This window comes from Puma concolor, chromosome A3, assembly GCF_028749965.1.
Source record: "Puma concolor isolate L17-30 chromosome A3, mPumCon1.1.hap2, whole genome shotgun sequence".
Lineage (NCBI taxonomy): Eukaryota > Metazoa > Chordata > Mammalia > Carnivora > Felidae > Puma > Puma concolor.
The window spans coordinates 60,785,010-60,800,000 of record NC_141669.1 but is presented as its reverse complement, the minus strand read 5'-3'; the positions used below and the strand labels follow the sequence as shown (position 1 = coordinate 60,800,000).

The 14,991-nt window shown below is 39.8% G+C and overlaps 1 protein-coding gene and 1 long non-coding RNA gene across 6 annotated transcripts in view; one reads left to right on the top strand and one right to left on the bottom strand.

Annotated features, from left to right (window-relative positions):
* The window catches only part of B3GNT2 (UDP-GlcNAc:betaGal beta-1,3-N-acetylglucosaminyltransferase 2), a 193,349-nt gene that overhangs the window by 132,633 nt on the left and 45,725 nt on the right, over positions 1–14,991 (top strand). The window lies entirely within an intron of this gene.
* Positions 1–14,991, bottom strand: part of LOC147582489 (uncharacterized) — a 433,267-nt gene that overhangs the window by 418,136 nt on the left and 140 nt on the right. The gene's annotated exons all lie outside the window — the stretch shown is intronic.

The window sequence follows — 14,991 nt, the reverse complement described above, 5'->3', positions numbered from 1 at the left end:
GGTTGTCACAAAAGTGTGTGTGTGTGTGTGTGTGTGTGTGTGTGTGTGTGTGTGTGTGTGTTTGTGTATGGGGTGGGGTATAGGGTGTTACTGGCATCTAGTGGGAAACCATTGAAAGTGCCGTGAAACATCCTGCAATGCATAAGACAGCCCCCAGCAACAAAGAATTATCCTGCCAAAATGTCAATAGTGCTGAGGTTGAGATACCCTAATCTAGGACCACAAGGACCACTTCAAGGATTTTGTTCCTTATTTTAAAGCCAAGGAAGGGAAGACATGATAGGGTTTTACATAGGAGAGGAACATGACTAAATTTATATTCTGCAGTGATTAGTCTGGCTACTTTGAGGAAATTTTAAGATCTAGCTATTCTAGTTTGTGGCAACTCTCTTAGTAGTTCTGAACCATTCTCCAGCCTTGGAATTTCCAGCCTCTATGATTTTCTTTCCCCCCTGGGGCTTACCTTTGATTACTTTGTGGCCATCTAGGTATCTACCAGGGCAAGGAAAACAATTCAGATATATAGTCAGAGCTAAGCAGACCAGGGAGTTTTCTACTGGATACAAAAGGTACTCCACTAAGGCCTACAAAATATTTAAGGCCAGTGTGGCAGGCAGAAAATGCCCCTCCAAAGATATCCATGTCCTAATCCTCAAAACCTGTGAATATGGCAAAGGGATTTTGCAGGTATGATTAAGTTAAGTAACTTGAAATGGGAAAATTCTCCTGGATTGTCTGAATTTGTCAATGTAATCACAAGGGTCCTTATAAAAGGGAGATAGGAGGTCAGATTCAGGAGGTCAGGAGATATGGTGACAGAAACAGAAGCCAGAGAGAGAAAAAAAGAGAGAGAGATTTGAAGATGTCATGCTACTGGCTTTGAAGAAGGAGGATGGGACCAGTAGTAAAATAATAAATTTATGTGGCACTAAATTTCTGGCAATTTGCTGAAATAGCAACAGGAAACTAATATGGCCTGGAAAAAGTTTTAAGTAAACTCTACCCCCAATGTGGGGCTCAAATTCACAACCCCAAGATCAAGAGTCACATGCTCTACCAACTGAGCCAGCCAGATGCTTGGGCCTGGAAAAAGTTTTAATTAACTCTGAAATAAACAAGAAAATCTACAAAATAGAAATTAATAAATGTCATTTATTTTAGTATATGTTTTATAATAATTAATAGATCCAAAAAGGTATAAAGACTAACACAACACACAACCAGATTATTTTCCACCTGACTCAAGGAATGAAGTAGTTCTAATAAAGCTAAAGACTCTTGCAGACCCGTCTTGGATTTCATTTCCTTCTCTTCCTTGCAGAGGTAATCAGTATCCTAAATTTGGCATTTATTATTCCCATACATATTTAAATACCTGTATCACCAAACAATATGTAGTACTGCTTTGCATGCTATTTTATACACATGACAATGTAATGTATGTTTTCTTATGCAACTTGCTGTTTCTAAAATGTTTTGAGAATCATTCTTATTGATGGATGTGGTGACTGTATATTACCCTATTGTGTAAATATGTCATTCTTAATTTATCTATTCTGCTGATATACATTTAAGTTGTTATCAGTTTTGACTATTACAAACAATGGTGCCATAAACATTTTTGTACCTGTCTCTTGGTACCTTTCTGCAAGGGTTTCTCTAGGGTTGGTTCCTAGGAGTGAAACTGTTGGGACCTTGGATAAACAGCTTTTCTGGAGAGTTCCAAACCACTCTTCAGATAGATTCTACATTCAACCACCAATGCATATAAACCTGGCATTGGTGTTGGTCTTGTTAGACTGTAAAATTTTTGTTGAAATGATGGAGGTGAAATGATATGTTATTGTGGTTTTAACCTTCCTTTTCTGCATTACTGTGGAATTGAGTATCTTTTTTCTATGTTTATAGATCATTCCTGTTTCTTCCTCTGTGAATTGCCTATTCATCTTTTTTGCCCATTTTTTTTTTTATAGGTCTGGTTGTCTTTCTCTCTTTAGTTTGTAGAAATTGTATTGTTTTGGATACTAATTTTCTGCAGCTATATATGTTGTAAATATCTTCTCCCATTTAGTGGTTTGTCTTTTCATGAATACATGGTGTATATTGAGGCAGGGATATCATCTCATCCAAGACAGTATTTGGGCAGGAATCCAGTTCCATGGTCCCCATAAGATTCTGGTCTGTTACTTAGCTTCAAGGTGTGGCTGATGCAGATAGTTAAGTGGTGCTCCATAAAACAATTTTCAGGGTTGAGGAGTATATTCCAGATATTCTCAGTTTTGTTAATAATTCATTATGAAATGATATCCACATATTTATTTAAACCAGACATCATGAATTCAATGCCTATAGGAGGCCAGGTGGGTAATGTAAAGACTGCAGTGGGCTGGTGGGGCATGTACCCTTCTTGGAGGCACCTACTGATGCTGCCCTGTGTTTTAATCCTCACCACAACAGTGAAGTGGATACCAGTTTAACCTTCCTTTTACAGACAAGAATACAGGTTTAGAGAGGTTAAGCCACTTGCCCCAAGCCACATAACTAGAAAATAAAAGAACCAGGATTCAAACCAGGCTGTCTGCCTCTATGGCCCATACTCTTAACTCTGATGCTAAAATGCTGCTCAAGACACAAGGAAGATGTCTTGTTTCTCTTAACCCCACTATAAGAAATATGGTAATGCAGATGAGATTATAAATGGCACCCGGCATTGGGCCTCAGTGTGGGGAGTATTAGGGCATGGTGAGGACTGCAGCAAGCTGGAGAGGAAATGCCTGCTAAATGGGTCTTCCATTCCAGCTGCCTGATGTCAGCAGGGAACACAGACCTAGTGTTGCCAGATCTTCTGATTTTTTTCAAGAGAAGCTAGAAATCCAGATTTTTGTGGGAATGGCAACCGATTTTTAAATACTGGCAATCAAATTCAATAATATTACAATATGGCTTAGATCAAATAAAATATTTTTATGGGCTGTGACTCTATGACCTTTTATTTGGCCCAGATGATTTATTTGTTTACAGCCTGAACCACCTTTGAGAGTATGCAGTTCCATAAGAACTATATGAAACAACATTTTGTTCTACTTGTAATAACCTCTTTCAAGTAACAAGTATTTCCTGTATTGTAATGCTTAGGCATTTGGAGTCCCCAATACAATCGCACAGACTTTGATCATTTCTCATATTAGTCGTCTTCTTTGCAGACAGAAGTTAAGATTGATAAAATAATCACAGAACCTGGGACTGAGGTTCTGCTGAGCCTTATGGAAATGACTGCTTTTCGATCCCATGCCAAAGCAAGTGTCTTGATGTCTGTAATTTGCTTGAAAATACTGCAGTATTGTGGTGTAATACTGTGTACTTGCTAGTTAGATTAAGTTTCAATTCCAAGGGCAATCTATACCCATAGAGTGTCAGCTAGCATTATATCCAAAAGGCCATCTGCTAAGGTGCTCCCTGCAAGTGCTTGAGTAATCTGTATTTTGATGTACAGCAGATACTGTGAGCCAGCCCAACAAATATTATAAGTGGATGAAATTAGTGGCCTGATTAACTAGTATGAAGAATGATAGAAGGGGGCTCTCACTGATGAAATTAAAAGAGCCAAAATATGTGAATAGGCTAAAATAATTTAGAGGCACTCTTCACATTTGCCTGAACAGGAGCTTAGAGTCTAGCAAGGCCTTTAGCATGCACCTGTAGGGATGGTGCCAGACATTCGACCCTGAACCACTCCTATTTCCATACATAGCTTTCAGAGAGCTTCTAGGTGCCTGATCCTGACCACAAGGATAATGAAATCCTGCCTCTGCAATGTTGTTGATTCTCCCTTCAGTCGACCATTCATGCCAGGTAGTGGTTGGATCACTTAAAAAGACAAGAGCTGGGCCTTCATGGAACCCACAGAGCAGGTTGCATGAAACATTCTGTGCCTAATTGCTCATGAATGTTTGTTTAAGAAATGTCCACAGAGGGTGTAAAGTTTGGTCTGAGACTTGCTCTCATGATAATTTAATAACAAGATAGTCAGTGAACATCTGACTCTCACCTACTTCAAAATGCATGGGCTACTTATAGACTAAAATTAACTCAGACTAGTTCCCAGCAAGAAAATGGAGGAGCCAGACCTCAGAGATGAGAGGTGGTAACTAAAAGCCCCAGGAGTATACGATCATCCTTGCTTCCTGTGCCTTCCATGGGTCAGATGGACCTTTCAGACCAGCCTGTAGATGCCTTTCTTCTGTTTCTTTCCCCAGCTTTGTGAGGTTGCCTATGGGGGGTCTGTTGAGAATCTGAGTTTGCAGAAGCCCTGTGGAATCAAGTAGCTCCTGGAAATCTGGCCCTTACCACAAAAGGAAGTAAGCAGAAAAGCTGGGCTTCAGGGAGCCAGCTCTGTGGAATCCTTTCCAGGAGACATTTTAATCCAAAATCTGAATTAGGGAAGTGGTTTTCAGTATGTATTTTTTTCAAAAAGTATCCTCCATGGCTACACTGTGCTGAAATCTGGGAGCCTATAGACAGACCCTTACCTTGTTCTTTAAAGGTTAACAGAGTATCTTTCTGTTTCAGTAAATAGATTAGTAAATATAATAAAGCTCTCCTTTAGGGATTAGCATAGCACAAACCAATTATTCCCTGGAAGAAATTCCTCTGTTTTACCCTTTCTTTAAGTCCATTTGTTTCTCTGTGAAATCTTGACTTTATAAATCTTTCCCTTTGATATGTATGTATGTATGTATGTATGTATGTATGTATGTATTTTGCTATGGTCCCTAAAGGCTTACTGTGGTCCCCTTCAAACTTCCATCTCCTCTTCAATTTTCATTCATCCTCCTTGGCCTACATCTTCAAAATTACACTCCAGTTGGGTACTCTGCCCTGTTCCCAGCAGAGAGGAGTGTCACTGATTCCAAAGCATCCCTCTGTTTCATGAATATATACCTTTTCTCCCAATGAGATTTTAGACCTATCAAGGACAGGATCTATTTTTAACTTCTTTTGTCCTACAGTACCTGTCCTACAGCACCTACTCTACAAATAAATTCTGAGTAAATAATCACTTCTCCCCCCACCTAGAAGATTTACAATCTGGGGCACCTGGGTGGCTCAGCCAGTTAAGCACCTGACTCTTGATTTCAGCTTAGGTCATGATCTCACAGTTTGTGAGTGAGAGCCCTGCATCGGGCTCTGTGCTGATAGTGCAGAGCCTGCTTGGGATTCTCTCTGTCTCTCTCTCTCTGTCTCTCTCTCTCTCTCCCCCTCTCTCTGCCCTCCCCCTGCTTGCTTTTTTGCTCTCTGTCTCTCAAAATAAATAAATACACTTAAAAAAAATGATTTACAATCCAAAAATGTATAATTCTATTTAAAGTAAATGGAACTCTAGGTTGGGAGTAGGGTCACCATGATTATAGCTAACATGTTTTTAGCATTTATAAATCCAGAATTCTATTTAATCCTCATACAACAATCCTCTGAAGTAGGCACCGTCATTATCCCCAGTTACCAATGAAAAGATTGAGACACAAAGAAGCTTAGTAATTCGTCCAAGGTCACAGGAGAGCCCAGTCCTGGAGGAGTCCCAAATTCTGCAAAATGATCTGATGGAAGAATGGGGAGGGTTGCATAGGGAGAGAGAAACTGACTTCTCAGCAAAGCTGTAAGGCCTCTTTACTAGTTTAGTAGTTTAAACATGTATTTACAAATTCTTTGATATTCCTCCTGTCAAAAAATGGAGCCTAATTACCTCACCTTGAGAAAGAACTGTCTTGCATATAGAATAGCAGTGGCAGGAATGACAATGTATGACTCCTGAGGCTAAGTCATAAAAGGCATTATGGCTTTCTCCTTACTCTCTCAGTCACTCACTCTGGGGGAAGCCAACTGCTCTGTTGTGAGGACATTCAAGCATCCCAATGGAGAGATCTGTGCAGCAAGGAGTGGAGGCCTCCTGCTAGTAGCCAGTAAGGAACTGAGGCCTTCTGCCAGCAGCCATGTAAGCAAACCATCTTGGAAGCAGATTCTCTGGTCCCTGTCAGGCTGTCACATGACAGCAGTCGCAGCTGACTTTCTAACTACAACATCACAAGAGACCCTGAGAATCACTCAGCTACACCACTTCTCAATTCCTACCACACATAACCTGTGAGCTAATGTTAGCTATATTACACTGTTAAGTTTTGGGGGGTAATTTGCTATACAACAATGGGTAAACTAAGTTAACCTCTAAGTGAGTAGTTCTTACCATTTGGGGTGTCAGGGACCCTTTTGAGAATCTGGCAAAAGCTGTGAATCCTCTCCTCATAAAAATGTACAGACACAAGAACACATTGCTCATGGTTTCCAGAAGATCATATATTTTGATAAAGCCAGTTGATGGATCTCAGTTTCAAGACTCTTTCTCTAAATACTAGAATAGTCGAAGTGTGAATTTTTTTTCCCACAAAATCTCTTTCCTGTGGATGACTAACTTAAAACATTTATTTTTCCCTTCAGTTTATTTCTCCTTGAGATGGAAGAACCAGTTGAGGAAGAACTCCCCCCAACTCCCAGCCTATTCCCCCAGGCTCTTTCCACCCAACAGATTTCAGGGAGCAAAGGGATCAAATTAACTTTTCTCATGGTTCTATTTTTGTGACTCAATTCTTTTGGAGGAGAGAGTCAGGATGACTGGTGGGATTTCCAGAAAAGCCAGAAACAGTAATTGCTAGAAATACAGGAAGGAAGTGTGTTCTTGAAAGATTAAAGCTCCAGTGTTCAGAGCTGTGTGAGTTGGCTTGATTTGTATTCTCAGGACACATTAGAGTATTTGGGGAAATCCTACTGTGTTTACTTTTTATCCACTTGGGCTTCTCCATCCTTGTTTTCACATATACCCATCTCCAGGCTGACATTACCAATGCAAGGGAGAAGCATAGTTACTCCTCCACATTTTCTACTAGGGGAGATAAAGAACCCGAACGGGATACAGTTACAGGAGGAAGAACAATCACACTTCCTCTCTGAGGTCACTATCTGCTAAATCCCTCGAGGTCATGCTTTCCGATCAGACCAAAGGCAGTCATTGAAGTTTTCAAAGTGACTTCTGCTTTGGGGTCCCCAGAATGGTTCTCATTTCCATTTATGAGCATGTTTCCCTGGGCTGCAAAAATGTAGCATGACCCAGGAAGAGAGAGAGTTTGGGGCATGATCATGTGTTAATTCAGGGCAAATTAAGACATCCTATAAGAGTTGGATGTTTGAGAATAGAAACCTAGAGATATCTAGTTTGGAGACATCTGGTAGTTAAGACATGAGGAGAGAAGAGCTTGCTCACTGCATATAGAGCCCTGAGTATAGGACTTACGGGTTGGGGAGGAAAAGATGCCCATTAAAGAGTGAGGGGAACTACTGCATGGCCTGCAGTAAGAACTGGGGGAGCAATCAATGTGAGAGGAATCAACGGACACAGAGTTTAAAGATGGAGAACTTGTTGAGTAGTTTCACACATGAGCAGAGGGATTAGGCAAATGGGAAGTGAAACATATCATTCTTATTTGGCATGAGTAGGGGCTTACTGGTGGTCTTAGAAAGAGCATTCAGTAGAGTGGAGGGGGCAGAGCCTGATCACACAGGCTGAGGAGGACCGAATGAGCTGAAAGAGTGGCTCACATAAAAATGGCTAAACATAGACACCCAAGATTTGAAATCAGATAAGGCAGGGGTGTCAGCACCCATTGTGGGCAGTAGTCTAAAAGGCCGCAGGAAGGCTGCGGTTGAAGGGCCATCTTGTTTTGCTGTTTGTTCATAATCTACCTTCAGTGAATGCCTAAAATTATATTTTTAATAAACGGAGGTAGTTCTCTAGAGATGTAAACTTTGATGTGGAGAAAATGCAACTGACTAAGCAGAAGTAAATAGAGCAGCAGCCATCTGCCCAAATTACAGCTATCAGAGAAGAAAGAGCCTCGCCAGGCACAGTGACACTCATAAGAAGCTGATCATGAATCAAAGAACTACAGGGTACAAAGGGTGTGGGAAAAGACACAGGTAATCTGAAGGTTGAAGGTCGGGGTGGGATGTGATCTCTGCTGCCTCATCTAAATAGATATAAGCTCTGAGACACTCAGCCTCTCTGAGTAATTAGCACCCGCCTTAGATACATGTAGTGAGCAAAGAGGAGATGGACAAATTGCAAGAGACCATTTTAGGACCTAGATTCAGAACAACAGAGAACATAAGATTTACAGTATTACGTTATTTGAAATACATTGACTTCCTGTATGTTTTAACAAATAAACTTCTGTTTAATAATAGTCTTTCTAATTAAAAAAAAAAAGAGTATAGACAACATTTTCCAAGAAGTTTCCCAGGCTGCCGGTAGGTGCTGTCCTCATGGCTCCTGCTATTTCTCTGTGCTCAACATTCACTGAAGACCTATACCTGCCTCTATAAGTGTTATATCTGGGGTTCTGTCCCATGGAGACACTGGCCACATGTGATCTTCAGCCTTTTGGCAGAGTCCAGTACGCAGGTCCTGTGTGCCACACTCCCTTAGGCCATCATTCAGGTTTAGATGATACTCTTAGGGCCTCAGGCCCCTCAAGGAGTGTCTGTCCAAGCTGGGACCCTGTTCATCCTTAGACTTCTTGCTGCTGCCCTCCTGCTTATCCTTGTACCCGGTGTCTCTGAGCTGGTGTCTCCTGGTGCAACATTGTCACGTTTTATAGGATAGAAAGATCAAATGTGAGGGCCAGCACCAACTTTGAGGAAGTAAAGCTGAAAGCTCACGACTCACAAAACCCCAGCTGCCTGCGTGCTGTATCCACAGAAACGTCCAGTGTTTCCATTAAAATACAGGAAGAGAAGTAATAAAAGATAAGTTTCCTGCCAAGCATTTGGGGGCAACCAGATATAAGAAGAGGAACAATAAAATATGATTATGATGATGACCGTTATGTGCCCAAATGCCTTTCCTGTTGAAAAAGTCCAGCTTGCAGGATGGATTGGGGAACTTGATCACACAGCTGTGAGCTCAGGACAGTCATGGGTGATTCTGATGGTTGGGGGTCCAGAGGGGCAGAGCCAGCTTATAGGTTGGTTTCTAGGAGCATTGGCTTCTTTGATGTCACAATAAAGCAAATGTTGGACTTTCTCAAGCAAGAAGGCAGCTCTGACTCATTTTTCTGATCTTAGAGGACATGTGGCTTCTTTGGGAGCTGGGTCTACTGTGGAAAGTCCTTAATACATGTGGTGGCATTTACAGTGGGGACTTTTCTGCCACAGCAGCTATGAAACAGGACCCCCAGCTGTGGAAGGGCCCCTTAACAGCCCAGGCACCTTGTGTTGGCTCTCACAGCATCCTCGGACCCCACCTTTTGCCTGCTGGACCCACCTCTACCTAGAACCTGAAGTTGAGTCCCACCCCCAATGCCTACAAAGAAAGCTGTCAGGAAAAAAAAAGTAAAATAATTTTTACTGTTTTTTGCTCAGAATAACAGCTGTTTGTTATAAAAATTAAAGTAATACAGAAAAGTACAACAAAGAAAGTTAAAAAAAAACCCCACCTCACTTAGAAACCCTACTGCTCAGAGACAACCTTTCCTAACATCTTTAAAATATCCCTAAAGACTCCATACCTATGGAGAGATAGAACAACCAATGAAATTTTGTGAAAATAGGATCTCACTCTGCATACTGTTTTAGATGAAAAAAATTTAATATTGATTTAGTTGAATTTATTATCAGAAAAACTGAAGACAAATTTAGAAATGACTAAATTGGTGTTCCTTCACAAGTTTTCAAAAGATTAATTGTTTTAGAATTAAGAAAAAAAGAATCAAAAACATTGATTGAATTTGCTATGCTCTTTTTTTTTTTTTTTTTTTTTTTTTTTCTTAAAGACAAGTTTGGGATGCCTGGGTGGCTCAGTCCATTAAGCATCCGACTTCGGCTCAGGTCATGATCTTGCAACTCATGGGTTCGAGCCCCACATCGGGCTCTGTGCTGACAGCTTGGAGCCTGGAGCCTACTTTGGATTCTGTGTCTCCCTCTCTCTGACCCTCCCCTGCTCTTGCTCTGTCTCTCTCTCAAAAATAAATAAACATTAAAAAAAATTTTTTAATTAAAAAGACAAGTTTGTGTGTCAACAATCCTTGGAAAAAAATTTTTTTAATTAAATTTAAGCTTAAAAATGAAACAAGTTTCAATTTTACATGGCATTTCTTGACTTCCTGCCAGCAATGAGGATTTACTCACACTTACACTTTATCCCACTGACCCACTCTGTCTCTTGATTTTTATTATTTTCTATTGTCAATGTTTACCTCCCTTCATTTTATTCTCTAACCATACTCCTTACTCTTGTTTAGTTTTGGCTCTATGTTTAACAGACTCAGTTTAACTATGTTACCCCTTTGTGTAACTCCAGTGTTACAGGTTCAATTGTATCTTCCCCTCAAAAATGTGTGTTGGAGTCCTAATTCCCAGTGACCTTATTTGGAAATAGAGTGTTTATAGAGGCAATCAAGTTAAAATGAAGTCATTAGAGCAGGCCTTAATCCAAGACCACTGGTGTTTTTACAAAGGGGAAATCTAGACACAGACATGCACAGAGGGAAGACTGTATGAAGACATGTAGGGAAAACACCAGGTGAAAATTGGAATTCTGTTGCCACAAGCCAGTGAACGTTTGGGGTTTCAAAAAGCTGGAAAAAGCATGGAAGCATGCTTCCCTAGCTCTTTCAGAGGGAACATGGTCCTATTAACACCTTGATTTCCTATTTCTAGACTCCAGAACTATGAGACAATAAATTTCTATTGTTCTAAGCCACCCAGTCTCTGGTTCTTTGTTATGGTGGCCCCAGAAAACTGATACACCTAGATTTTCTATTCCAGAATTTATTTTGTTTAAAAAAAATTTTTTTTTAATGTTTATTTATTTTTGAGACAGAGAGAGACAGAGCATGAGCAGGGGAGGGTCAGAGAGAGAAGGAGACACAGAATCTGAAACAGGCTCCGGGCTCCGAGCTGTCAGCACAGAGCCCGACGTGGGGCTCGAACTCACGGACCGCGAGAACATGACCTCAGCTGAAGTCAGACGCTCAACTGACTGAGCCACCCAGGCGCCCTATTCCAGAATTTATTTTGACTCATCCCCTTGTTGGATAGATTTCATACATAAGTTGTTTTTCAAGAAGAGTTCCTGGGTGCTTTGTTCCCTAAGGTTTCAAATGCCTGAGAATGATTGGCTGTTGCCTTTATGCTTGAAGGTAACTTGACACATACACAATCCTTGAATCATGTTTTCTCCATTCAGACCTTTTTAGATGTTGGTCTGCTGTCTTGTGGCATTGACATGAAACCCAAAGAAATTTTATTTTTCTCTCTGAACATGGTTTACTAACTACATGGCTAAATCCATGTGAGATTTTCTTTATCCTTAGTGTTTCATAACTTTACTAGGATATATCTTGATGTTGAACAGTCTATGTCAATTTTTCTTGGGATGTATGTGCCCTTTTGATTCAAGTCATCCTCATTTCAAGAAAGTCCTCTTCTATTTTATTTTTCAAAATAATGTATATTTAATTCCTTTTATTCTCCTTCTTCAGAAATTACTGTTCTCCTTCAGAAATGCCAAGGATCCCTATTATTGGTCTTCTATAACAATAGCAATTTTCTCTAGAACTATGTAAAAATTGAGTCTCATGCTTTACTGACTAAGCCAGCCAGGCGCCCCCTTATGCTTCCATTTTTATCCTGAATGTACTACTTTGCTTTTTACTCTCCTTTTTTCATTTTTGAAATCTCTTTTTTGAATTCTTATGTCTTTTCTTTGGGGTCTTTTTCTAGATAGTGTTGTCTGAAATTTCTCTGAGAATATGGAGACTTTATTTGAACATCTTTGGGTAATACCATGCCTTGGATAATTCCTCTTGTGTTTTTTTTCTTTCTTTCTTTCTTTTTCTTTTTCTTTTTGATCAGCCTTTTGTGTAATACTCCTTTCCTCTGCCATTTCTTTTTTTTTTTTTTAATGTTTATTTACTTATTTTGAGAGAGAGTGCCCAAGGAAGGGAGGGGCAAAGAGAGGGAAAGAGAGAGAGAGAGAGAGAGAGAGACCAGAGAGAGAGACTCCCAAGCAGGCTTCACACTGACAGTGCAGAGCCCAATATGCGGCTCCATCTCACAGCTGCAAGATCATGACCTGAGCCAAAATCAAGAGTCAGATGCTTAACCAACCGAGCCACCCAGGTGCCCCTCCCTTCCTCTACAATTTCTATGTGAATCCCAACCTGGTTTGAATGGCAGACACTACTGGCTGAATAATGGTATAACACGTGAAGAAGTTGGTGAGATTGGAGAACATGTAGGAGACTTAAATTTTAATAGACTTTGTTGTCTTAAACACCTTCTCAGTTATTTCCTTTTCCTTGGGGACCATCTCCTCTGAGCTTTTGGTGTTCTGGAAATCCATGTGGCTCAGACTCATAGGCTCCTGGTGGTACAAACTGGTGGTTCCTGCCTCTACCTCCTCCTTCCCCTTGCATCATGCCATGCATCATCCCCACATATCTGCCTCTCTGGAGGTGAGTTTGGTAAGGTGGTTCCTGCAGCCCCATCACCCAGGCCACTCTGCACAGTGAGTCATGTTCTCTGTGGGACATTCCTCCAGTTTCTAGAGTCAGCCCCTGATACCACAGCTAGTGGGTGGAGTAAAGTGGTCATCAACTAAACTTCCACCATGGACCTTTGATGAGATCTGGGTCCTACTGTGCATCTAAGGAGGCACCTGGCATCTCTCTTTTCCTGTTCCAGTTCTGATCCCACAGTAACCAGCAAGTTTGCTTCATGGTTTCTGCTTTGGTGCTCCCTTGCTTATTTGAAAGTGGAGGCCTCCCTTTGTCTATTTTTCATTTCTTTTGTTATGTTCAGTGGGTTTCATAAAAGAAGAGTGGGATAAATATTTTAACAGGAAGTTTCTTGTTTTAAAATGGTATTATAATAAATCCTTTTATAGCTGGGGAAGATTTATCTTTATTATATTTATATGTGAATATATAACAGATTAGAAATAGGAACATGATGTATTTTTCCATTTGTTTATATTCTTCTTAGCTTTAAGTGTCCTTGCTTATGTCATGAACAGCACTCTATATTCTGTTTGTTTCTTTTCAAAATGATGATACCTTTATTACTTTTTATTATAAAAATAGCAGATGTTCATCATAAAACATTAAACAACACTAAAAAAGAAGAATCACAGTGAACATCATCTGGAATTCTGCTATCTATACATAACTGCTGTTAGGTTTGTGTAATCATCTTTTGAGACATTTTTTAAGTATACACGAATGTATGTATAATTGACAAAACAGAATCATAGATGCTGTTTAGGCGAGTTTTTGTTTAATTATATAAGCACTGTGTTAACACTTTATCATTGGAAGAAACTCAAAGGAAGCAGACAAGCCATTTCTTACTTTCTCTCCATTCTCTTCCCCTCCCTTGGGAAAAGCACTTATCTCAGATTTTCAGGCTATTTTCTATTCATTTACATAAACATATGAACATGTATGAGTTTTGAAGGCATAGATTATACTGAATATGATTAAAACTCTCATTTGATATTTTATTTTTTGTTACTATTGTGAATAGGATCTCAATTTTTATTAAAACTCTTAATCAGTTGAAAGGAATTATATTGTGTTTTGAATATATAGTATATCTTTTTTTTTTAAGTAGGCTCCACACCCAACATGGGGCTTGCATTCACAAACCTGAGATCAGGAGTTATGCTTTACCGACTGAGCCATTCAGTCACCCCTTGAATATATAGTATATTTTATTTTCATCTACTTTATTCAACTGTTCTATCAATTTGTATGAATTATAACCCATGACTTTCCTAAGTTCCCATTTATGTTTGTATATTCTATGCAAGTTTTTGCATATTCTGTTCTAATATTTACTTCTCCCAATATTATGTTTTTTTAATTAAAAAAAATTTTTTTTAACGTTTATTTATTTTTTTGAGACAGAGAGAGACAGAGCATGAACAGGGGAGGAGCAGAGAGAGAGGGAGACACAGAATCGGAAGCAGGCTTCAGGCTCTGAGCCATCAGCCCAGAGCCGGACTTGGGGCTCAAACTCATGGACCGCGATATCGTGACCTGAGCTGAAGTCAGACGCTTAACCGACTGAGCCACCCAGGCACCCCTATTATGTTTTTTTAATGTTTATTTTATTTTTGAGAGACAGAGAGAGTGTGAGTGGGGGAGGGGCAGAGAGAGAGGAAGACAAAAAATCTGAAGCAAGCTCCAGGCTCTGAGCTGTCAGTACAGAGCCTGACGTGGGGCTTGAATCCACAAACTGTGAGATCATGACCTGATCCAAAGTAGGATGCTTAACTGACTGAGCCACCCAGGCTCCCCTCCCAATATTGTGTTTAAGTAACAGTGCTAATGTAGAGAAGTGATTCTAAGACTTTATCATGCATCAAACTCACTTGGAAGGCTTATTAGGGATAAACTTGCAAGATCTATACCTACAGAATCTGACAACTGTAAAATACTCCTGACAGAAATTAAAGAAGACCTAAATAAGTGGAGAGATATTATAAATTCATGGATTTATAAGAAGACCCAATATTGTTACGTGTCAATTCTCCCCAAATTTATCTGTAGATTCAATGCAATCCCAATCAAAATCCCAGAAGACTCTTTGTAGAAATTTAAAAACTGATTCTAAAGTTCATCTGGAAATTTAAAGGGCCTAGAATAGCCAAAACAACTTTGAAAAAGAGGAATAAAGTTGGAGGACTAACTCCACTTGATTTCAGACTTATAGAGCTACAAAAATCAAGGCAATATTATATTGGTATAAAAACAGACAAATAGAACAGTGGAACAGTCCAGAAATAGACTCACACATATGTGGTCAACTGATCTTTTTTTTTAAATTTGTTTAATGTTTATTTATTTTTGGGAGAGAGAGAGAGAGAGAGAGAGAGAGAGA